This window comes from Protopterus annectens, chromosome 9.part0 (genome assembly GCF_019279795.1).
Source record: "Protopterus annectens isolate FY-2018-M chromosome 9.part0, PAN1.0, whole genome shotgun sequence".
Lineage (NCBI taxonomy): Eukaryota > Metazoa > Chordata > Ceratodontiformes > Protopteridae > Protopterus > Protopterus annectens.
The window spans coordinates 1,833,280,880-1,833,305,156 of record NC_056743.1 but is presented as its reverse complement, the minus strand read 5'-3'; the positions used below and the strand labels follow the sequence as shown (position 1 = coordinate 1,833,305,156).

Here is a 24,277-nt window from a genome sequence, read left to right as displayed (position 1 = left end):
TGAATATCTCTGCTAACACCAGTACCATGTAACAGAAGCAGCACAGACACAATTACCTGCAGTAACCTACTATCCTTTGCCCATTTTGACCCCATATTGTCAATCGATCTACAGATATCCTGCAGAAATAGTTTGCTAGCTGTAGGTGTTGAAGGTGTAGAACACAAAAGTCTGCACTGGAATACAATCTACCTGGAATGGATTCACACATTCAATACAGAAGGTCATAATGGGTATGTTCCCACACTTAAAGAAATGAAGCCCACGTCTGGCAACAACAGTGGACCATACATATCTGACAGTCACAGATATTAGTGCATACACTCCTCAGTCCATACCAGTCATGCTTTGCACATACATTGGATAGGAATACACACATATATCCAAGGACAACACACCATAAACAAACTGTACAACAGAAGGAAGAAACTGTTGCAAAAGAGAGAAAAATCCCATGAGTGGAGGAGCTCCCTGGTCAGCCTAAGTAAAAAGCTGAGATCCCTTATAAGATCCTTCAAAGCTAGCTACAAGAACAAAATATCCACTGATTGTAAGGGCAACCACAAAGCATTCTATAGCTATGTCAAGAATCTCAATGGCAACACCCAGATTTGCTCTGAGTTACAGCCCAGTGGCACAAAAATTACAGAACCAACTGATATTGCCAACATCCTGGCAGATAGGTTCAGTGCAAACTTTACCCCCCTCTCACCCCCTAAAGGGCCCATATCTATACAGGAAGAATGCAGAATCCCTGTAATCACATCTATCCAGGTAAAAGCTGCACTCTCTAAAACCAAAAGCACAGCATCCATGGGACCGGACAACATCCCAGGCTGTTTTACATGAACTTCAGAATGAACTGGCTCCCCCACCTAAGCACCATATTCAATCATAGTCTCACATCAGGCTTTGTGCCCACTGAATGGTGCCCATCAACAGTTATCCCACTTCACAAAGGGAAGCCACCACCGATCCTGGGAACTATTGCCCTATTAGCCTGACGAGCCTAGTCTGCAAGGCCATGGAATGTATCATCATGGAACTCACAAACAAAGACATTGGTAACCTCCAAACTCTGGACCCCACCCAGTTCAGGTTTGTGAAAGGCAGATCATGCCTTCTGAACCTGATCGACTTCTTTGAGGCACACACCAAAGCCATAGATGAGGGTAAGGTGGTTCACACAGCCTGTCTTGACCTCATCAAGGCTTTCAACACCATCCACCATTCTGGAATTATAGCTAAACTCACTAAACTAGGTATAAATTCCTACATCACAAGATGGGTTGCCAACTGACTCACTGACAGAACCTACACTGTAAAAGTTGCAAACTCCAAATCTGACTTCAAACCAGTGGCAAGTTGAGTACCACAGGGTTCAGTCCTGGGACTCTCTCCTGTTTGGAATCTACTTCTCTGGTGTACAGGCTAACACAGAAGGCCTCTGGCTAACTAAGTTTGCAGATGACTGCAAACTAGGAGCCATAGTCAAGTCCCCAAATGATGTGGACATCCTACAGAATTGCCTCACTGAGACATATGCCTGGTGTCAGAGCCATGGCCTCAAGCTCAATGCCAAAAAGTGCATTGTCATTCCCTTTGGTAAAAACTCTGTACCCATGAACTACCACATAAATGGCAGTCTACTTAATGCCGAATGTGTGATAAGACACCTTGGGACCCAGGTGGACAGTAGTCTCTTCTTTGATAATCACATCGCCACAGTAGTCAGGAAGTCCTTCTATGTGGCACACCTCATCACAAAAGGGTTCTCATCCAGGAAAAAAGAGATCATTGTTCCCCTCTATTCGGCACTCATTAGACTCATTATAGAGTAGAATGCCACTTTTAATGTACCTCACAAGACATCTGCAGCAGCTGGAAAGGCCACAGAAGTACCTCACAAAGAGGATTACTGGCCTCAAACAGATGCCTTACACTGACCATCTCAAAAAACTCCAGCTTTACTCTGTAGCATATCGTCTACTCCAAGGAGATCTCTGTCTAACATATAAAGCTATGTTAAACCCAGAGCTGTTGCAAATGCAACACCTAAAGAAATCCCAATCCCTCCGAGCTACATGCTCTAGGGACCTAAACCTTGTCACCACAATAAGCAGGACATGCTGGAGGGTTAGATTCCTGTCCAGAGACGTCCTATACTCTGGAACAAGCTACCCATCTGTGTCAAGCAAAGTTCCTCATTAGCACTCTTCAAGAAAAATCTTGATAAGTGGATGGGAAATAGGAAATACACCCCAGGAATTACGTCTGTGGCTCTGCTCAACAGGAGCACAGGAAAAAGAACCTTGTTGGCTAGGCTTACTTAGGCCCTTGGGCCAATAGCCTAGTACCTACCTATGAACTATAATAGGCCAAAAGTACACATACCTAGATGTGTGGAAGAGAGTGACAGTGACAAAGAGCCTTCCATCATGAGGCCTGTCCCAGCCAGCACACATCCAATTGGCTAAAACCACATGATGTGCACATGTCAATCACCGTAGACGTTTACCTCCAGAATCCCTCAGCATTATAGTGTCTGTAGTGCTAGTGCTAACTTTGCAACATAACTGTACAAGTCAGCAGTCATCTAACAGTTGTATACACGTACCTGTGGAATATAAACCTGTGTGCCTGAATATGGTGTATCTGCCTCTAGATGAATGGGTTATGGCCCATGCACACACACTGCACTCCCCATTGCCCTACTATGGCAAGCCTGCTGATGTCACACTGTGAAATATACCTTTGGAGGAGTAGTAGCTCAGTAATCTCTGTGACACATCCTATAACTGCATAATGCTGTAGTGTGATATACTAATTAGGTAAGAGTTCTAATCCCAGTTGTGGCAACTGTGGGTATTTGCCTGTGTAGGGATCAATGCCTTTTTAGGCCAGTCACACTCATGACAATTTAAAATGCCCTACTTTGGCATGCCTGCTGATGTCATTCACTCTGAAATACACCTTTGGGGAAGGAGTAGGCCAGTAATCTCTGTGGCACATCCTATTACTGTGAAATACTGTAGTGTGATATGCTAGTTAGATAGGAGTTCTACTCTCAGACATAGCAAGTGTTGCTGTTTGTGTGTTTGTTTGCCTGTGTAGGGAGCAATGCTTTTGAGGTCATTCACAGTCACTACAAACTCCAGTCCCCTTCTTTGGCAAGCCTGCTGATGTCATTCACTTTGAAATACACCTTTGGGGAAGAATTAGCCCATTAATCTCTGTGGCATGACCTATAACTGTGTAATGCTACAGTGTGATAAACTAGTTTGGTAGGAGTTCTATCCACAGACATGGCAAGTGTGGATGTTTGTGTGTGTGTGTGTTTGTTTTTGTAGGGAGCAATGCTTTGGAGGCCATTCACAGTCACTACAATCTCCAGTCCCCTTATTTGGCAAGCCTGCTGATGTCATTCACTTTGAAATACACATTTGGGGAAGAAATAACACAGTAATTTCTGTGACATGTTCTATAACTGTGTAATGCTGTAGTGTGGTCAAACTAGTTCTATACCCAGACATGGCAAGTGTGGGTGTTTGTGTGTGTGTTTCTTTGCCTGTGTAGGGAGCAATGCTTCTGAGGCTATTCACAGTCACTATAACCTCCAGTGCCCTTCTTTGGCAAGCTTGCTGATGATTCACTTTGAAATACACCTTTGGGGAAAGAGTAACCCTGTAATCTCTATGGCGCAATCTATAACTGCATAATGCTGTAGTGTGATAAACTAGTTAGGTGGGAATTATATGCTCAGATATGGCAACTGTGAAACTCTGTGTGTGTGTAGGGATCAATTTTGTTTTGGCCATTCACAGTCACTATGCACACCTACAAATGGAGAACATTGATAACTGTGCAGTAACAGAGACCTGATCCAAGCCTCCAGGGAGCACCCCTGCAATACCAGGTACAGCTCTCACCACACCTGTTGGCTACCAAACCAGGACCAAAACAATAAAGGTGGAGGAGTGTCCATATTCACCAAGGATATTCACACCACCAGGCTACTTGCCCAACAGAATGTGTCTGAAATACCCCCGGTGCAACTAACAGTAGGTTAGACTGCATTTCAAATTGTATAGCTTGCTACAGATCCCCCACCATACCCCATGATACCCACTACAGCCTTTGAAACATACTGTGAAATATTATGATACAAGCAAACACCCTAATACTGGGTGGGTTACACTACCCAGCCATTAACTGGGAAAACTACTTGTGTACCAACACGTGTGCCCAATGGTTCTTGGAAGACATAATCCCCAATGCCCTGGATCAAGTAACCCATAGTCCCACCAGGGACTCAAATATCCTAGACCTGGTCATTACCAACATGGGACATCAATGCTCCACACCTATGGTCACCCCATTGGTGGTTAGGTATGCCATGAGCTAATCACCCTTAACATCAACATCACTCCCCCACACCCCAGTAATGAAACCTCAGTAACACACATCTCCAAAGGCAATGTCATGCTGCACATGTCAGACATGTCTAACATCATGACACCCATGCAGAAGAGAACTAAAAGGACAACTGCTGAATAATACATGAAGGCACTGTATGATGAGGTCCACTCGTGCATGAATCATGCCATCCAATATTGAACCAAGATGCTCCCCATCCAAGAAAAGGATGCCAATGTGGTGGATCCCTGCCATTAACATACTGTACAACAAAAGGAGGAAACTCTTGCAGAAATTGGTGACTTTCTAGGATGCAAAATGCTCCCTTACCAGCTACAGTAAGAGGCAGAAACCCCTCATAACATCCACCAAAGCTAGTTATGAACATAATATAGCCACATATGCCAAAGACAACTGCAAGCCGTTCCATAGCTATGTGAGGAATCTAAATGGCAATGCTTAGAACTGCTGTGAGCTACAACAGGATAGGACTAAATCTACTCCTCCCAGGGATGTTGCCCAATATCCTGGCAGATCGATTCAGTGACGACTGCACCCCCCTCCCAACCCCAAAAGGGCCCATCTCAACACAGATAGATTTCCATATGCCGGTACTAATGGCCACATAGGTAAAACCACATTCTACAGAGCTACGACAACAGCAGCCATGGGACCAGTCAACATCCCGGGCTGTGTACTACATGAGCTACAAACTGCACTTGCACCTCACCTACGTGCCATGTTTAATCACACCTCAGGCTTCGTGCCCACTGTGTGGTGCACAGCTACAGTTATCCCAGTCCACAAGGAGGGAATCCACCTTGGATTCTGGGAACTACAGCCCCAGCAGTATGACGTGCCTGCTCTGCAAGGCCATGGAATGTATTATCATGGAAATTAAAACAAAGGCATTGGCAACCTGCAAACACTGGACCCTAACCAGGTTTGGCTTGTGAAGGGCCAATCATGTCACCTCAACCTAAATGACAACTGTGAAGGAAGCCATCTCCAGAGCCGTGGATGAGGGTAAGGTTGTTCACACAGCCTATCTGGACCTCACCAAGACCTTCTACACCATCCCCAGAAGCTTGCCTATGGCCATACCACCCTGAATGCGTCCGATCTCGTCTGATCTTGGAAGCTAAGCAGGGTCGGGCCTGGTTATTACTTGGATGGGAGACTTCCTGGGAGTATCAGGTGCTGTAGGCTAGGACCCCACCCAGTTTGGGTTCATGAAGTGCCAATCTTGTCTCCTGAACCTGATTGACTTCTTCAAATCAGTCTCCAGAGCCGTGGATGAGGGTAAGACAGTCCACACAGCCTATCTGGACCTCACCAAGGCCTTTGACACCATCCCCCACTTTGGAATCATAGATAAACTTACTAAGCTGGGCATTAATCCCTACATCACTTGATGGGTTGCCAACTGGCTTACTGACAGAACCCACACTATAAAAGTAGCTGACTCCAAATCCAGCTCCAGACAGATGACAAGTGGAGTACCTCAGGGTTTAGTCCTGGGACCTCTCTTGTTTGGCATCTACATCTCTGAAGTACAGGCCAACACTAAGGGACTCTGGCTAACAAAGTTCGCAGACGACTGCAAACTGGGAGCCATCATTGGATCCCCAAATGATGTGGATACTCTACAAAAGGGTCTTACAGAAACAGATGCTTGGTGCCAGAGCATTGGGCTCAAGCTCAATGTCAAGAAATGTATAGTTATCCCATTTGGGAAAAAACATATACCGTGAATTACCACATAGGTGGCAGTACACTAAACACCAAAAGTGTGATAAGAGGCTTAGGGATACAGGTGGACAGTGGTCTCACCTTCAATAATCACATCGCCACAACAGTCAGGAAATCCTTCTATGTGGCATACCTCATCACTAAGGGCTTTTCATCCAGAAAAAAGGAGGTCATTGTCCCACTGTACTCATCCCTCATTAGACCCATTATAGAATACAACGCCCCATTTGGTATGTACCTCTCAAGACATCTGCAACAACTGGAAAGGCCACAGAAATACCTCACTAAAAGAATCACAGGCCTAAAGCAGATGCCCTATGCTGACTGCCTTAAAAAACTCCAGCTATACTCTTGTCACATATTGTCTACTCCGAGGTGATCTCTGCTTAACATACAAGGCCATGTCAAACCCAGAGCTGTTGGACATGCTACACTTAAAGAAATCCCAATTCCTCAGAGCCACACACTCCAGGAATCTAAACCTTGTCATCACAATAAACAAAACATGCTGGAGGGATAGGTTCCTGACCCAGAGACTCTCCAGACTCTGGAATACACTGCCCATACATGTCAAGCAGAGCACCTCTTTGGCCCTCTTCAAAAGGAACCTTGATGATTGGATGGGAGAATAGAAATTCACCCCAGGGATCACGTCATTCACCCTGCTAGACAGGGTTACAGGGAAGTAAATAGTGTGGGAAGAAATAGCCAGGGAATTGTTATGGCTAGGCTTGTATAGGCCCTAGGGCCAATAGCCTAGTACCAACCTATGAACTTATGAACCTATTAATCCCTATGTCACCCGATGGGCTGCCAACTGCTGTACTGACAGAACCCACATTGTAAATGTAGATGACACCAACCCCAGCCCCAGACAAGTGACAGTTGGAGTACCTTAGGGTTCAGTCCTGGCACCACCCTTGTTCAGCATCGACTGCTCTGAAGTACAGTCCAACAGTAAGGGACACTGGCAAACAAAGGTCGCAGATGACTGCACATTGGGAGCCAATATTGGATCCCCACATGATGTGGATATTCTACAGAAGGGCCTTACAGACAAACATGCTTTGTACCTGAGCCATGGCCTCAAGACCAATGTCAAGAAATATATAGTTATCCCCTTTGGGAAGGGACATGTACCTGTGAAGTACTGCATAGGTAGCAGTACATTAAACACCTAAAGTGTGAGAACAGACTTAGGGACACAAGTGGACAGTGATCTCACCTTTGATAACCACATCGCCACAATAGTCAGGAAACCCACCTATGTGGCAAACCTCCCACTAAGGGCTTTACATCCAGGAAAGGAAGCCCATTGTCCCACTGTAAGCATCTCTCAGTAAACCCAGTACAGACTACAATGGCCTGTTAAGTATGTACCTCACAAGACATCCGCAACAAGTAGAGAGGCTGCAGACATACCTCACGAAATGACCACAAGCCTAAACCAGATGCCCTATGCTGACCATCTAAAAATCATCCAGCTATACTCTGTCATGTATTGTGTTCTCAGAGGTGATATCTGCTTTACATACCATACCATGTCAAACCCACAGCTGTTGGACATGCTACACTTAGAGAATTCCAACCCTTCACAGGCACATGCTCCAAGGATCCAAATCCTGTCATCACAATGAACAATACATGCAGGAGGGATGTGTTCCTGACCCAGAGACTCCCCAGACTCTGGAATAGACTGCCCATCCATGTCAAGCAGAGTGCCTCTTTGGCCCTCTTCAAAAGGAACCTGGACGATTGGATGGGAGATAGGACATTTACCCCGGGGGATCCTGTCAGCTGCCCTGCTAAACAGGGGTGCAGGGAAGTATATATTGTGGGAAGTCATAGCCAGAGAATTGTCATGTCTAGGCATGTATAGACCCTAGGGCCAATAGCCTAGTATCAACGTATGACCCTATGAACCTATGAACTACATTTTCCATTGCCCAACCTTGGCAAGGTTGCTGATGTCATTCACTTTGAAATACACCTTTGGGGAAGGAGTAGCCCAGTAATCTCTATGACGCATCCTATAACTGCGTAATGCTGTAGTATGATATACTAGTTAGGTAGGGGTTCTATTCCCAGACATGGCAAGTGTGGATGTTTGTGTGTTTGTTTGTCTGTGTAATGAGCAATGCTTTTGAGGCCATTCACATTCACTACAACCTCCATTGCTCTTCTTTGGCAAGCCTGCTGATGTCATTCACTTTGAAATACACCTTTGGGGAAGAAGTAGCCCAGTAATCTCCATGGCGCATCCTATAACTGCATAATGCTGTAGTGTGATATACTAGTTAGGTATGGGTTTTATTCCCAGATATGGCAAGTGTGGATGTTTGTGTGTGCCGGTTTGCCTGTGTAGGCAGCAATCCTTTTGAGGCCATTCACAGTCACTACAACTTCCGTTGCCCTTTTTTGGCAAGCCTGCTGATGTCATTCACATTGAAATACACCTTTGAGGAAGAAGTAGCCCAGTAATCTCCATGGTGCGTGTTATAACTATGTAATGCTCTAGTGTGATGTACTAGTTATGTAGGAGTTCCTGTCCCAGACATGGCAACTGTGAGACTTGGTGTGTGTGTCTGTGTGTCATTCGTATCCTGTGTGGAGGTGGCTGTGAGTGTGTAACAACTGGACTCATTGTAAAGTGGGTTTTGTGAATTTCTTATATGATGGGCCTATTATTTGTCACAATGTCTACCTTACAAGGATAACAGATGTCAAACAGCAGAGAGGCTGGGGTTGACAATCCATACCCCTACATGTGACATTAAGGCCTGGCGAACAGTTTAGGCAACCCTTGTATTACCCAGAGAACACTCTCAACCCATGTCTCATACACAAACACACTCGGCTAGGCAACAACCACTTTGTTGGTAGTTCCCTGCATATTGCCCACAGATAGTAACCACGGTGTGATTGCAGTGGACTACAGAAGGCATGGCATCCTGTCCCATCACTACAATAGGCACATAATTGCATATAGTGCTCCTTCACTATATTCCCCACTAGATGCTTGCAACAACTGTAGTGCCATCAGATGTAACCCACAAAGGACGTACCATGCCTTAAACACATGCCATGTATGGATAGATGCCACTGACACCAGGGAATGCCTGTATCATGCTGTCAGTGTAGGTGCAGGGTGTCCATTGCCAGTTCCCACTACATGAGGCCAGGAATGGCACATCTGATGATAACAATCTGCATACACAACATGCCCCAGACACCCCAGGTACACTTCCACATGTCACAGAACATGCATGTGGGATGTGTGCACATCCCAAACACCATCCATGTCATGGACTATAGAACACATACATGGTAAGGATTGCACAGCACTGGCCACCCACACAGTAACCCAGATGACTGGATGGTGAATACAGTACCCACCTGTGTGGGCCAATCCAGACACTACACCCCTTAGCCACACTGCAGACCATTTTCATGTGGCCTGATGCCAAGGTATACCCTTTACCTAGCCTTGTACAGCCTTCTGGCACAGTCAACCACTATACACCTGTGAAGCAATGCACCCATGCGTGTCAGTACTGGCAACCTGTGTCTGTGTGTGGTGTGGAGTATAATGATTTCGACCCCATTCACACTCACTACACCTCCCATTGGCCTACTGAAGCATGCCTTCTGATGTCAGACACCTTCACATATCCTTTGCCCATATATCATCCTGATAACCCTTGTGGTGCATGTGATACCTGCGTATTACTGTATTGTGGCAAACTAGCTAGTTAGGATGTCTACTCCTGACCCTTCCAACTGTGTGTGAGTCCCAGAGAGAGTGTGGCTGTGTCGACGTTGACACCTGTTCATGTGGACAGGCACGTGTACTACACCTATGTTATCCCTCCTATATCACTGTTGCAGATGTCACTCACCATTAGATATACCTTTCGACAGCTCCCCAACATGTAAACTCTGTGATGCATGCAATAATTTCATAGACATGTGATAGCAATACATAGTCAGGCAGGAGTTTGAAGCCCTGTACTGGTAAGTGTGTGACACAAACATGCTTAAGTTTTACTCTCCCACCACCTCCCTGTCTTATTTTGTCTCTGTCTGTCTCTCTCACTCCCTCACTGCTGGATGTGGAGATGTACACCTGCTTTGCTTAGGCAGCAGCTTTGTGTTTTGTAAGTGATGCTCATGATCAGCTGATGGCCTCTGCACAAATTGCAGTCCCCCACTAGCTGATTGCATGTGGAACAGCTGTGGTAATATTCCTATAGCCAATTGCATGGAAACACACTCCTATACCTAGGAACATCATGTGGGTGTTGAGCCTTTTCATTCACTGCAAGTAGGACCATATGTCGGTGTTTGGCAAACAGCATCACAGATGGTATTGGGATATACCTCTAACAACATACACTGTGGAGACAGGCCAACAAACAGGAGGGGGGATGTGCCAGACATGACTACAGAATGTAAGTGTTGCTCTTCTGCATTTGGAGTAATGTTGGTTTAACAGGGTTTGTGTAGGTATGGCTGGTCTACATGATTTAATGCCTGTCATGACAGTGTTATGTGTTTGAGGAAACTCCAACGTGTAGGGTTATCTGCAGACTGGGCAGTGTTCAGAGTCTTATGTTTCTTGTGTTACTCACAGATCACCTATCTTAGAACTGCAGAAGCATAGTCTGAGGATTGCAGTTAGTACATGGTAACACCTATGAGAGTTACTGACTTCATATCCCTCTAAGGACATATGTCTCAACAAACCCTGTTACAACAGTAAATGTATGAGGGTATCACAGCAACATGCCAATATTGGCCCAGTGTTTGTGGCACGAGCCACAAGTCTGTCAACCTTTGTACATATGTCATGCAGTAAGAGGTGCATATGTTCTGTACACCATTATTTATTGACATCATATCTGATAACAAGCCTGTCAGATATCAGACTGCTAGACATGTTATGTAAAGTAGGGATTATTTCTGAGAACATAACCTGAGCATTCTGTGGTTGTGTGTACAGTAGTGGGGTCTGTGTACTTATGGTGATTGTCGGCAGTATGTCTATTGTGAATACGTACCTTGGCCTGTCTACAGACTGTGGTAGATGTCATTGTTCTTGGTCCGGTTCTGTCTGATGTTACATGCTGTTCCAGTGCATGGTACCCTATCGGCTCACATGTTTGTCGGGCCAAACACACAAGTGTCCCATACTACAGACAGGCACTGGACCACACTGTGTTGTGACCCAGTTTATGTAGGGTTAGTATGTGAGTGGCACATATGAGGATGGTGTTTATCAGACAGTCCATATAGTGTCATATTAAGCTTGCATAATATATGTTGTTGTGACTGTGTTCACATTGGTTGTGGGTATGCACTTTCTCAAAGGTGTCTGTTACTCTGTGCTGTGAAATGCCTGTAGAGCCTGCAATATTTGCAGGTACATGTGTACTCCCCCATACAAAATGTAGGCCAGTGTTGTGTCAGTCTGCCTGTAGTTTGCACAGTGCTTTGTTATATGCCTAGCAGCTTAGTGTAATTACTCAGTGTGATGTTATGTTCAGATATTTACAAGACGTACTGCTGCCAGGCCACCATAACTGTTGTGTATTTCTCACAAAGCAGTGGGATTCTGTACAGATGTATGTCAGTAACTACTGGGTAGTATGTGGCCATGTGACCTCTGCACCACCAGTTATTATGTGTCAGGACAGACAGGCATGTGTGAATGCATAAACTGTGTGGGCATATGTAGTCCAGTATTTACGTGATATACCCATGTATATGGCTGTTAACATCCACATTGTCAGGCTTGGTCCACGTCTTGCACAAAGGGGTTCTGTGTATACCTCTGGACTGACCAGAGAGTGCCAGACTGTCCACATAAATTGGTCATATCTCTGCTGTAGTCCACAGGATCATTACTGTGCTATCAGTGGTACTGTACTATGATGTCCTTTGGATGTCTGTCAGAAACCGATGGTGTACATGTCAATAGCAGATGTGACCTCCCACACACAACATGTCTGTTAAGACAACCCCTGTTACAGTAGTAACAGTCTACATATATATACCTGCAATACATACATGACATCCCCCTGCACTAAGAGGTTGAGACTATTGGTGCTGAGGTAGGACTCCACTCCATGTTCTGGACATATGGTAAATACATATATATATATATATATATATATATATATATATATATATATATATATATATATATATATATATATATATATATATATATATATATATATATATATATATATATATATATATATATATATATATATATATATATATATATATATATATATATATATCTATATAGACATATACATATACATATCTACATACATATATGTACATGTATATATATATATATATATATATATATATATATATATATATATATATATATATATATATATATATATATATATATATATATATATATATATATATATATATATATATATATATATATATATATATATATATATATATATATACATATATATATATATATATATATATATATATACATATACATATACACAGCTATATATGTCTACACATATACAGATGTATAGATATATTTGCACATATAGATATGGATATCTACATACATACACACACACATATATATATATATATATATATATATATATATATATCGACATAAATAGGTATATCTTCTTAGATAAATGTGTACATATAGTTACAGATATCTACATATATATCAACATAAATAGGCATATCTGTACATATATGATATATATATATATATATATATATATATATATATATATATATATATATATATATATATATATTATATATATATGCAAAGAGATCTATAAATGGCCATATATATGATGCATTATACAGATGTGTATAAATACATATATATGAATATATGTGTGTATGTACATGTAGACATATATCTACATATGTATATGTATATATCCATATCCTTGCCATGTGTAAACATTACTGTTGTGTATATCTTTCCAGATGTATCACACCGTATGTATCTGATATGTGTAGATTTAGATATAACAACATATGTGATGCAACAGTGATATCACTAACAAGTACTACACAATTGTAGAAGTCACAGCAATTGTTCAATACTATTCAATATGTGTACTGACAGATATATTAGAAAAACAACAACTGCCTTTGCAGCTGTCATGGTGTAGTGGTTAACTGTTTTGACTATAGTGCACAGGGTCCTGGGTTCAAGACCTGCAAGAGCTTTATATTTTGTTGCTGGGCAGAAGAAGGGTTGCTGGATACAGAGTGGTTAAGGCAGTTTTGAGCAGCTTTAAGCACGTTTGCATGGGTTTGCATGAAGATAAGCAGTGCTAAGCTATGGTTAAACGTACAGGTGCTTACACTGTGTAGGCTTCACTTACTGGTGCGCAAATCTGCTTAGCTGTTATATTGCAGTAATGCTGACACCTGCTAAACATTGTTCAGCCCTGGTAACCAGTGCTCTCATCCCAGTCTTATAACATAGCAGGGTAATGACATCTGTAATAGGTGTATGTAATGCCATGTACATAACATGCATCTATGTACTGTCATTACAGTAGCAAGGGATGTGAGTGTCATGTCTGGGTCACTCGAGTATATAAGACCTGTACATCACTCTTATCCATGTAAATGTGTTACATACAAGGGTAGTATCCTAGGTTATGTGCCATCACACTGGCATGTAGTGTATCATGCCATTACTACTGTTGACAGTGCTTACCCAAGCAAGAGTAGATTGCTAATTGTAGTACTGGCAACAAGCACCCCTGCATGCATACATGGACTTGGAGGCCTCACTGTCATGTTTCTGGTCTGTGAGCTGTGTCACAGTATATATCCCCTACTGGATAATGATCTGACATGTGGAAAGTAACTGTAGACTACTGTCTGTATAGCACATGTCAGTGAGGGCTGCCAACATGTGATAATGGTATATATATATTGGTGTCAGACATCTATCTGTTGACACATTCATCCAACTACATAGCTAGCTGGCAAGCTGATGTCTGTCAGTCCCTGTACAGATGTGCAGATGGCATTTATCCAGCTTGGATATGTACAGGCAACCTATGGTTGACTGACACTGACATGTCTGCCCAGCTGTATCATAGCTGGCACAGATAGGACACAACACCCTGTATGCACGACATGCCACGGGTACCTCCACTACACTACCACAGTCAACAGAACATGCTTGGGTACAGGTCTGCAGCACAGACACTAACCATGTTTTGTAATACATGTTACATACATGTCAACTGGATTACCATACTGGCCATTTGCAGGAGGCACCCAGAGGATTGGCTGATGCATTTCACTCTCACTCTGAGGGTCACCTCAGTGGTGTTGGTAGATAGAGTGCCTGCTGGCACATGGCAAGTGGCATGATACTACTGTACACACATCCCCAAAACTTCCCATCTCTCCATGGACAATAGCCAGGTATTCACCTATGACCACCTGCAATGATGCACCCCAGTACTGACAAATGGGTATGTGTGCATTACTGAGGATATCAGTGTCTGTGTGTTAGTACACCTGTAGTTGAGAATACCATGAGGGCCTTCTGACCCACTGCAACACCCATTGCCATAGTTAGATGTGGCTGCTGCTGTACCGGACATTACATGCACCCTGTTACGCTCCTCTCCCTAACAGCTACCTGAGCCTTGCAGTACCAGTACAACACTGTTGTACAAATGGGTTGATAGGCATGGGATACCCACTGAGTTCTGGCAAGTGTGTGTATGTGTGCATGTGTGTATATCTGTAGGGTACAGCCTTCTGAGGCCACATACTCCTATAACAGTATGCATTGCCACACAGTATTATGGATAGTGATGTTGCTGCCCATAGGAGAGGCATGACAATGCATCACCCTACTATGCCTGTGGCATGTGAATTAGATGCATATCCCTGTAGTACCACTGTTGGGATGGATAATGCATTGTATTACAGTCATGGTCAATGTGTGATGGTGGGTATGTCAGAGTGTCATCATGGCTTCCAGTGTGTACACTATCCACAGTGGGGTGTGGGTGCTGTGTACACTTCCATTACACCATGGTACCCCTGGTACATATCCCATGTACCACTGTATGGTGACCACTGTCACCATCTACCATACAGGTAACTGATAACACAATCCAGCCCAGTTATTCATGTACTGTGTGCAGCCTACCTGTAACATGGTGGACACACTGACAAGTTAGCACTGATAGGCCCAGATCTCTCGGATGTGTGTCTGCCTGTTATGTTTCTGTTAATGTGTACATGATGGTATGTCACACTGTATATTGTCCATATTTATTTATTTTATTTTATTATTTTATTATTTTATTTTATTTGCAGTTCGTTTACCAGGATAGTCCATTGGGCCAAGATGAACCCATTTTCAATGGAGTCCTGGGGAGAAAAGCTCCAAACAATTGAGGTTACAGTAGGTTATTAAAGATGATTATACATTGTAAAAATTTAAGTAGACAAATAAACAAATATTACAATTAATTCAACAAGTGATGACACATATCAGATACAAAATTAGAAGGATTTTACAAAGTTAGAAATGAGAATTCATTGCATATTAAGTGTCATGCACTTAAGAGGTAGAGTGTAGAGTATTCTTGCAGATACCATAGTAATAGTAAGAATGTAAGAGTTAGGTGAAATGATAAAGTGAGATCACAGGTGTAAGCAGGGGAAGGAAGGAATGTTAGTATCCAGTGTTAGTTAAGTGGGGTGGGAGCAAGAGCATTCCCAGTGGGATAGTAGATATGAATGAAGAGACTTTTTGAAAATAAAATGGTTAGAGGTGATATGGATAGATGGAGGTAGGGAGTTCCAGAGGCATGCTAGGCCATGTGATAGAAGGTTTTTGCCTGGGGGACGAGTTGGTATGTACACTTGTAATAGATTTTGGTTGTTAGACCTTAATATTCTATCAGGTATGTGCATTTTAAAGACAGAAGACAGGGAGGGGCAGAGGGAGGGGTTGAAAATGAGCTTATGTGCGAGGGATAGTTTAGTATAGGTGAGATACTTGGGTAGTTCTAGCCATTTTAATTGTTGGAGAGAGGAACAGCGGTGGGTGGAGGACATTTGGCTGGTAGCAAACTTGTCGATTTTGTTGTAGCAGGAGGAAAGTTGTGTTTTCTGGGAGGTTTGTAGATTAGTTAGAAGTGGAGCTCCATAGAGTAGGGAGGGAATAAGAAAGGAAGTAGAGAGAGTGATTTTAGTGGCAGTAGTAAGGAAGTGGTTTTGTTGATAGAGCATGCCTAGTTTTTGATGGGTTTTCTTGATATTTAGTTGAAGATGGGAGTTGAATTTTAGTTGGTTATCAATTTGGACTCCAAGTAATTTGGTCTCTGTCACCAGTTCCAATGGAATGTTATTTTGACTAGTAATAGAGAATGTGTTTATATTGAAAGAGTTGACTTTAGAGGGGGTGAATATCATTAATTTGGTTTTAGAGGCGTTGAGCGCTAGATGATTTTTTTCCATCCATTGCTCAGTGATTGAAAAAGCATCCTGAGTTAGCTTTAGGAGTGTAGGGATAGATGTGGCAGTGCAGATAATGGTAGAATCATCTGCATATTGGATGATGTTGGAGAGAGGGATGGCGCTGTGAAAATCATTTATAAATATGTTGAAGAGGAGCGGACCTAATATGGAGCCTTGGGGGACTCCGGTTGGGGTATTAAGAAATAAGGAGGTTGCCTTTTTCCATTTTACTGCTTGATATCTATTGGATAAGTAGCTGGAGAACCAGTTCAATGATGACGGAGATAGGTTAAGTTTTGAGAGTTTGGTTAAAAGCAAGCTGTGTGAAATAGTGTCAAAGGCTTTAGAGAGGTCGAGTAGAAGGGTAGAGACAATAAGGCCAGAGTCCCGGGCTTTATTAACAGTTTCAAGGAAGGAGAGGAGTGCTGTCATAGTGCTGTGATTAGGTCTGAATCCATGTTGTGTGGGAGATAGTAGGTGATTATCTAAGGGATGTGGTAGGAGTTGAAGTTGGATACACTTTTCAAGGAGTTTAGAGAAGGGGGACAGGATAGCGATGGGGCAGAAGTTAGTAACATTGTTATTGTTGCCACCTTTATGTAAACGTATGATGAAGGCCTTTTTCCAGATTTGGGGAACTATGCTCTCTTGGATAGAGCGGTTGATTAGTATGCTAATGGGGTAGGCAATTGCTTTAGCAGCTATACTAAGAAAGTAGGAAGGGATGTCATCAGGAGCATTGGTACATGGCTTTAGTTTTTGAAGGAGTTTTTGAATGGTAGAAGTGGATATAGGTTTAAATGAGAATGGAGGGGAGTGTGGAGAGGGGGTGTTAGGAGGTGAGGAAGTGAGAGTAGGAGAGGAGGTGGATGGTAAAGAGTTAGTAGATGTGAATGTGAGAGTGGTAGTAGTGCTAGGTGTAGTATTGGTAGGGGAGGATGAGGTTGAGTTGGAGAAAGTGTTGTTAGAGAATGAAGAGGTTAGTTTGGAAATAGATTCAATGAAAAAAGAGTTGAATTGAGTAGCTAAGTCTATATCTGGGGTATTAGGGTCTGGGGTGGGGGTGACTGGTGCACTAGGATTAAGTAGAGTAGAAATGCCCTTCCAGAATTTTTGAGGATTTGTTTTGTTATTGTTTTGGAGTATGGAGAAGTAATTTTGTCGATCAGAGATGATGAGCTTTTTCACCCTGTTTCTAAGTGTCTTATATTCATTATGGATGAGGGGGGTCTTTTTTCTGGTAGTGTTTCCAGACTTTATCTCTTTGCCGCATTGTTGCTAGTGTGTTTTTGGTAAGCCAAGGGGCAGTTTTAATTTTGATTCTCTTTGTTCTTAGAGGAGCATGGAAGTCTAGTAATTTTAAGAATGTAGTGTTGAAGTGGGCAACAGCATTATCTAGGGGTAATGTTTTTAGACAATTCCAGTTTATTTCTTTTAGGGAGTTAGCAAAGGTTGATGGGTTAAAGTTTTTTTGATTACGGATTGTAATATAGTTGTGGGTGCGATGTAGGAGTAAGGGGAGACGTCAAGAGTAGATGGGTAAGTGGTCACCAAGGGGATTGGGAAGAGTTCCACTGCCAGAAAAATAGTGGGGATGAGAGACTAAGATCCAGTCCAAGATACTGCCGCTAGAGAGGTTTTTTGAGGGGCGTGTTATAGAGGTGATTAGCTGTGAAAAATTATGTAAGTTGATGTTAAGTGGGTTTGTGGGAGACTGAATGGAGGCCCAGTTAATATTCATGCCACCTAAGATTATTGTTTCATTGTTAATGTTGTTGGTGAGCCAGGAGAGGATGTCGTCTATTGTGGAAGTATTATCCCCTGGGGGGATGTAGAGTGAAGCTATACATATGTGTTTATGTTTGTTAACTTGAAGTAGTGTTATGAGTAGTTCAGCGTTATTAAATTGAGGAGTAGGTTTGTTATAGGGAGTAACTGACAAGGAGGTTGAGTAGAGGAGAGCTACTCCTCCACCTTTTTTGTGAGACCTGTCTTTTCTGATGATAGAATAGTTTGGTGGGATTATTTTAGAGTCCTTTATATGGGGTTTTAACCATGTTTCTGGGATGGATAAGATGTCTGGTTTATTGTGTTTCAACCAGGCATGGAGGTTTGGGAGTTTGTTAACTATACTTTGAGAGTTTAAGGAGGTGAGTAGTAAGGACTTGTCTTTAATTGTTGAGGAGGTGGGGCCTGGGTTAGGATGGATATCGCCTGATAGTAGATTGGTAATGGAATATAGGATTAAGTTGGAGAAGTAATTGGACAGTTTAGAGAATACATTAGGTTATATTGTGATTTTGTAGTATTTGGAAATTGTTATATGGAAAGAGTGTTTCTGAGTGGTTATAAGTTTATATGGAAAAAGTAGAAGTTTTTTTATAGGGCAAAGGTGGGGGGAAATTGGGATGTTTGTCTGTGGTAGAGAGGAGGTAAGATGTTAGTTACATGGAAGGATTGGGAGTGGTAGGAATAATAGGGCTGTGTGAGGTAGTAAAAATAGGTTAAGGTGAGGAGTAGAGTTAGTAAGAAGGAGAAGAATGGGGGTTTTGAAAGCATGATGAAGAGGTGCTAATGGTACTTATTAAGTAGTTGTTGAGTAATATTTGGAAGTAGGAGATAATTATGTGAAAATGAGCTATTAGTGACTAAAGTAGAAGTGAAAGTGTGAAAGTTGAGAAGGATTGAGTGTGATGTGGTTTGGGAGTAGGTGTTCAGATAATAAATGATTAAAGTTGGCTAGGAGATTAGTGTATGAGAGGTAAATGAAGTTAATGTTGGTGGGAAAAGGAATGGGTTTTTCCAGGGTATAGGAAAATGACTGGTCTGTAGAGGGTGGGAGAAGGAATGTGTGTTTCTAAAGTATTGGAGACTGATTGGTGTAAATTGGGTGGAAAAAGGAGTGGGTATTTCTGGAGTATTGGAGGAGGATTGGTTTGTAATGTTGGTAGGTGTGGCTATGGGGAGATAAAGGTAGAGGTTCTAGGAGCGGGTGGAATTTGGGGGCAGGGTAGGGGAGCGGAGCGAGCCCGCAGGGCGAACGGAACGGGAAGAACCAAAGGGGTCAGGAGAGGATCAAAAACCTATCAGTGGAGTGTTGAGTAGCAGAAGGGTAAGTAGAGGGGACCTGGATATAGTAGGTATAAATGGGCTACATGTTATAAGAATGAGAGGGAAGAAAAGGAAAGGTTATAGTTTAAAGAGAGTGTAAAAGTAAGTGAATTGCAGTAGATATTAGTGGGGAGAGGATGCCATCTAATGGACAATTGGAGAATAGCACCTTAGCACACCAGGGCAAACCCTGGTCTGGGTTGGACTGAAGGGAGAAGGGAGCAAGAGAAGTCAGGGAACTAGGTGAGGGTAAAGAAGGGAGATAGGAAAGTAAGAGGGGTTAGGCTGCTGGCTTCCTGGCAGGGAGCAACAGAACACCTAGCAGGGCTTACAGACTATAGTATTTTAAGGCTAGGCAGCAGATACACATACTGCCTTGAACTCCTCTGGGAGACGCTTGGTATAGGCATCAGGGTTTGTTGAGATTGCTTTGAGCAATTGGCTGAGAATGTAGTATTATTTGTTTAGGTGTAGGTGTCCACCCAAGCATAATCACAAGGGGTAAGCCAGGGTAAAAGCTGGAGAACAAGAGAAAAAAGTGAGAGATAAGTTGTACTTTAGTAGAAAATAACACAGTATCCCTAGAGCAGTAAGCAGAAGAAAATAGCAATTTTAAGTAGCAGTGAATTAAATAAATCACATTGGTTAATAGTTGGATTCAGTCAAAAGCACTTGTACAGTGTAGAACAGTTCAGCATTTTTTAGATTACTCAATTGTACAATTTGCCAACCTTAAACTGCCTTGAACAGCCTTAAATCGAACACTTTGACAAAGTGGGGCACTTTACTGTTTTAAATTCCACATAAATAAGTTGCCGTTAGCAGAGTATATTTAAGGCAGATTTAGAGCGTATACGAGCACTCAGTTTTACACACAGGTTTTTCTAAAAAGGTGATCCAATGTCGCTGTGTTTAAAACAGATTAAAATAACATCTGAAATATTATACAGTAAAACAGTATCAAGCCTCGAAAAGCTAGAAGCTTAAACTAATGCTCCGTTTTACACATAGGTTCTTCTAAAAAGGCGGGACAATGTCATGGTGTTAAAACAGTATAAAATAGCGTCTGAAGTATTATACAGTTAAAAAGTATCAAGCTTCCAAAAATTACTTTCAGTTTTACAAATAGGCGCTGGTAAATGGACAGGGTAATATCACATTGTTCAAAACAGTTAGTAAGCTTGTAAAACAATTATGCATAAAAACAGATTCAAGCCTCTAAACTTTCAGTTTAACAAGTAGGCTCGACTAACTTAGGCGAGGCAAAGTCGCAGTAAACAAAACAGTTCAGCGCTTCTAGACTACTCAGATTACTAGTAAGCTTGTAAAACAATTCTGCATAAAAACAGATTCAAGCCTCTAAACTTTCAGTTTAACAAGTAGGCACGACTAACTTAGACGAGGCAAAGTTGCAGTAAACAAAACAGTTCTGTGCTTCTAGACTATTCAGATATTACAATTTGGCACAGCTAGTTAGACATGGTAGGGTCGCAATTACAATCAGAGTCTAGCTAAGCACTTTGTAACCCTAATATGGCGGTTCGCGTTAGAATAACATTTTACCCTCAATCTCTATGTTATTAAAATGACATGAGTCAATAGCAGTCCTTGAGACGATAGACACAGCTTGTGGTTAAAATACAGAGACTCACACACCTACAGATTGACTTTAGAGCAAATTAGTCCAGGGACATTCTTGCAGGTAGTTAGCAAGTCAGTTACCGGCACAACCAAGATATCAGGCAGAAAATCAATGTAAAGTTAAAACTGTTATTGTATTTTTCAAATAGAGAACACAAAAGCATTAACAGAGGATACAACGATGCAATACAAATAGGAAAACTTACTGAAGGTGTAGATGCTCAGCCAAGGACGCACAGCAGCCAAAAACGGGCAAGTTTAAAAATGGCGCCCAAAGGTTTGGAGGGATTTTAAAAACTCCAGGAGGAAGTTCAGGAGGAGGGGGAGGAGCAGGGATAGGGGTAATCAGGTACAGACCGGAAGGGCTGTATTTCCAAGCAGATAGGAGTTGAGATACAACAATATCAAATGGATGTGTTAGAGTGGATGGTGGATAGATACATTTAGGAGGTGTGGAGGGACCCAACAGTATGGCTGGGTAGTGGATAGATAGGGTTGTCTCGGGCTAGGGAATAAATTACATATGAGGGAAAGAGGGTGGGATGGAGAGATAGAGAGAGAGAAAGAGAACAAGACTGAGCAGCATAGTGTAGTGATAGGTAACTCAGATAGCTAATGCAGGATTATAAGATGGGTATGAGGAGGAAAGAGGGGGAGGGAGAGATGAGGGAGCAATGGAGTGTAGTAGGATAATGGGAAGAGCAGAACCAAAGGGGTCAGGAGAGGATCGAAAACCTATCAGTGGAGTGTTGAGTAGCAGAAGGGTAAGTAGAGGGGACCTGGATATAGTAGGTATAAATGGGCTACATGTTATAAGAATGAGAGGGAAGAAAAGGAAAGGTTAGAGTTTAAAGAGCGTGTAAAAGTAAGTGAATTGCAGTAGATATTAGTGGGGAGAGGATGCCATCTAGTGGACAATTGGAGAATAGCACCTTAGCGCACCAGGGCAAACCCTGGTCTGGGTTGGACTGAAGGGAGAAGGGAGCAAGAGAAGTCAGGGAACTAGGTGAGGGTAATGAAGGGAGATAGGAAAGTAAGAGGGGTTAGGCTGCTGGCTTCCTGGCAGGGAGCAACAGAACACCTAGCAGGGCTTACAGACTATAATATTTCAAGGCTAGGCAGCAGATACACATACTTCCTTGAACTCCTCTGGGAGATGCTTGGTATAGGCATCAGGGTTTGTTGAGATTGCTTTGAGCAATTGGCTGAGAATGTAGTATTATTTGTTTAGGTGTAGGTGTCCACCCAGGCGTAATCACAAGGGGTAAGCCAGGGTAAAAGTTCCTTGAACTCCTCTGGGAGACGCTTGGTATAGGCAGCAGGGTTTGTTGAGATTGCTTTGAGCTATTGGCTGAGAATGTAGTATTATTTGTTTAGGTGTAGGTGTCCACTCAGGCGTAATCACAAGGGGTAAGCCAGGGTAAAAGTTCCTTGAACTCCTCTGGGAGACACTTGGTATAGGCAGCAGGGTTTGTTGAGATTGCTTTGAGCAATTGGCTGAGAATGTAGTATTATTTGTTTAGGTGTAGGTGTCCACCCAGGCGTGATCACAAGGGGTAAGCCAGGGTAAAAGTTCCTTGAACTCCTCTGGGAGATGCTTGGTATAGGCCCTCACCATGTATATGGGTGAGGCCCATATACAATCATTACATCCCCTATTACCATACTGTACATGCCTGGGGTTTTTCTGCATGTAGCATGTAACCTGGAACACACCACATCCTAAACGGTGTGTGGTGTGTGCAATGAAAGCCACACACATCAGTAGTACTACATACCTAGGTAGGGGTCTATTCCCAGTGTTGCCAAGTAAGAGTGTGCATGTATGTGGAAGGATCTATTTCAGGTTGCTGATTATACATGTCCCAGGGGGTCACCTGCCCATGTGGCACAGGCAGTAACTGTAATACGACCTGTGACGTGTTCAACTGTACCCAGGATATGGCACAGTATGGTGCCACCATAGTGCCATACCCCTTGTGAGATGTGACAGCAGACCATCCTCCTGCTGACAGATGTACACCTACAACACAAATGGATAACATTATGGAGACAACAATCACTCAATGTTACTAACAGCTATAATGCATCATGGCTGGACAGCTACACTACCTGACATGTAAGCATTAAACATTACTGCTGACAACATGTTACACAGTAGTACATTGGTACACTGTAGTACAGTCACCATGTGCATCAGAACCATATTAGTCTGTCCCTGCATCGATATTATGGATGACAGGGATGTGGCACAGGTATCATCATATGCACAAGGTGTGTTGTTGGTTTGCCAGAGATTGAGGGTGGGCCATATGTTTGACACCATGTGTATGGGTGAGGGGTGTATTTGCTGATATGGGCATGGTGATGTGGTGTGTGTAGGTATGGGGTTGCCCTAGGTGTGATTATATAGTGTGTGGGTATGCATGCAGACAGTTCTGCCATGCGGCTTCCCTATACAGGTGTTTCTTGGACAGCTGCAGACCATACCTGGCAGGGTGTGCAGTTCACTGCCTCCGGCCACAGACTCAAGGACTGTGCCTGCCAGGGGTTTCATGGGCACATCTAGGTACAGGCCTCGATGTGCTACTTTCACCTGATGATGACATATGTCCGCTGGAACCAGGTCCCTCCTGGGGCTGGCCAGGGCCATATGCATGTGGCCTGCTGTGGTGTGGACAGCACCCCCCTGCAGTGCTGGAGCTGGTACTGCCACTACAGGAGCAGCTTGGTGTCCCTGCATGTCCACATCGACTGCCAGATGGTGTTGCTGGCCTATGTCCATGCAGCCATCGCCTCACTCCCACCACATGTTCTAGCACGGACAATC

At 42.9% G+C, this 24,277-nt stretch overlaps 1 non-coding gene across 1 annotated transcript; it reads left to right on the top strand.

Moving 5' to 3' along the window:
* The first annotated feature begins 5,506 nt into the window (after positions 1-5,506).
* LOC122812471 lies at positions 5,507-5,625 on the top strand. The gene has a single exon (XR_006366458.1). It is a non-coding gene; the product is annotated as a 5S ribosomal RNA (ribosomal RNA).
* The last annotated feature ends 18,652 nt before the right edge of the window (positions 5,626-24,277 follow it).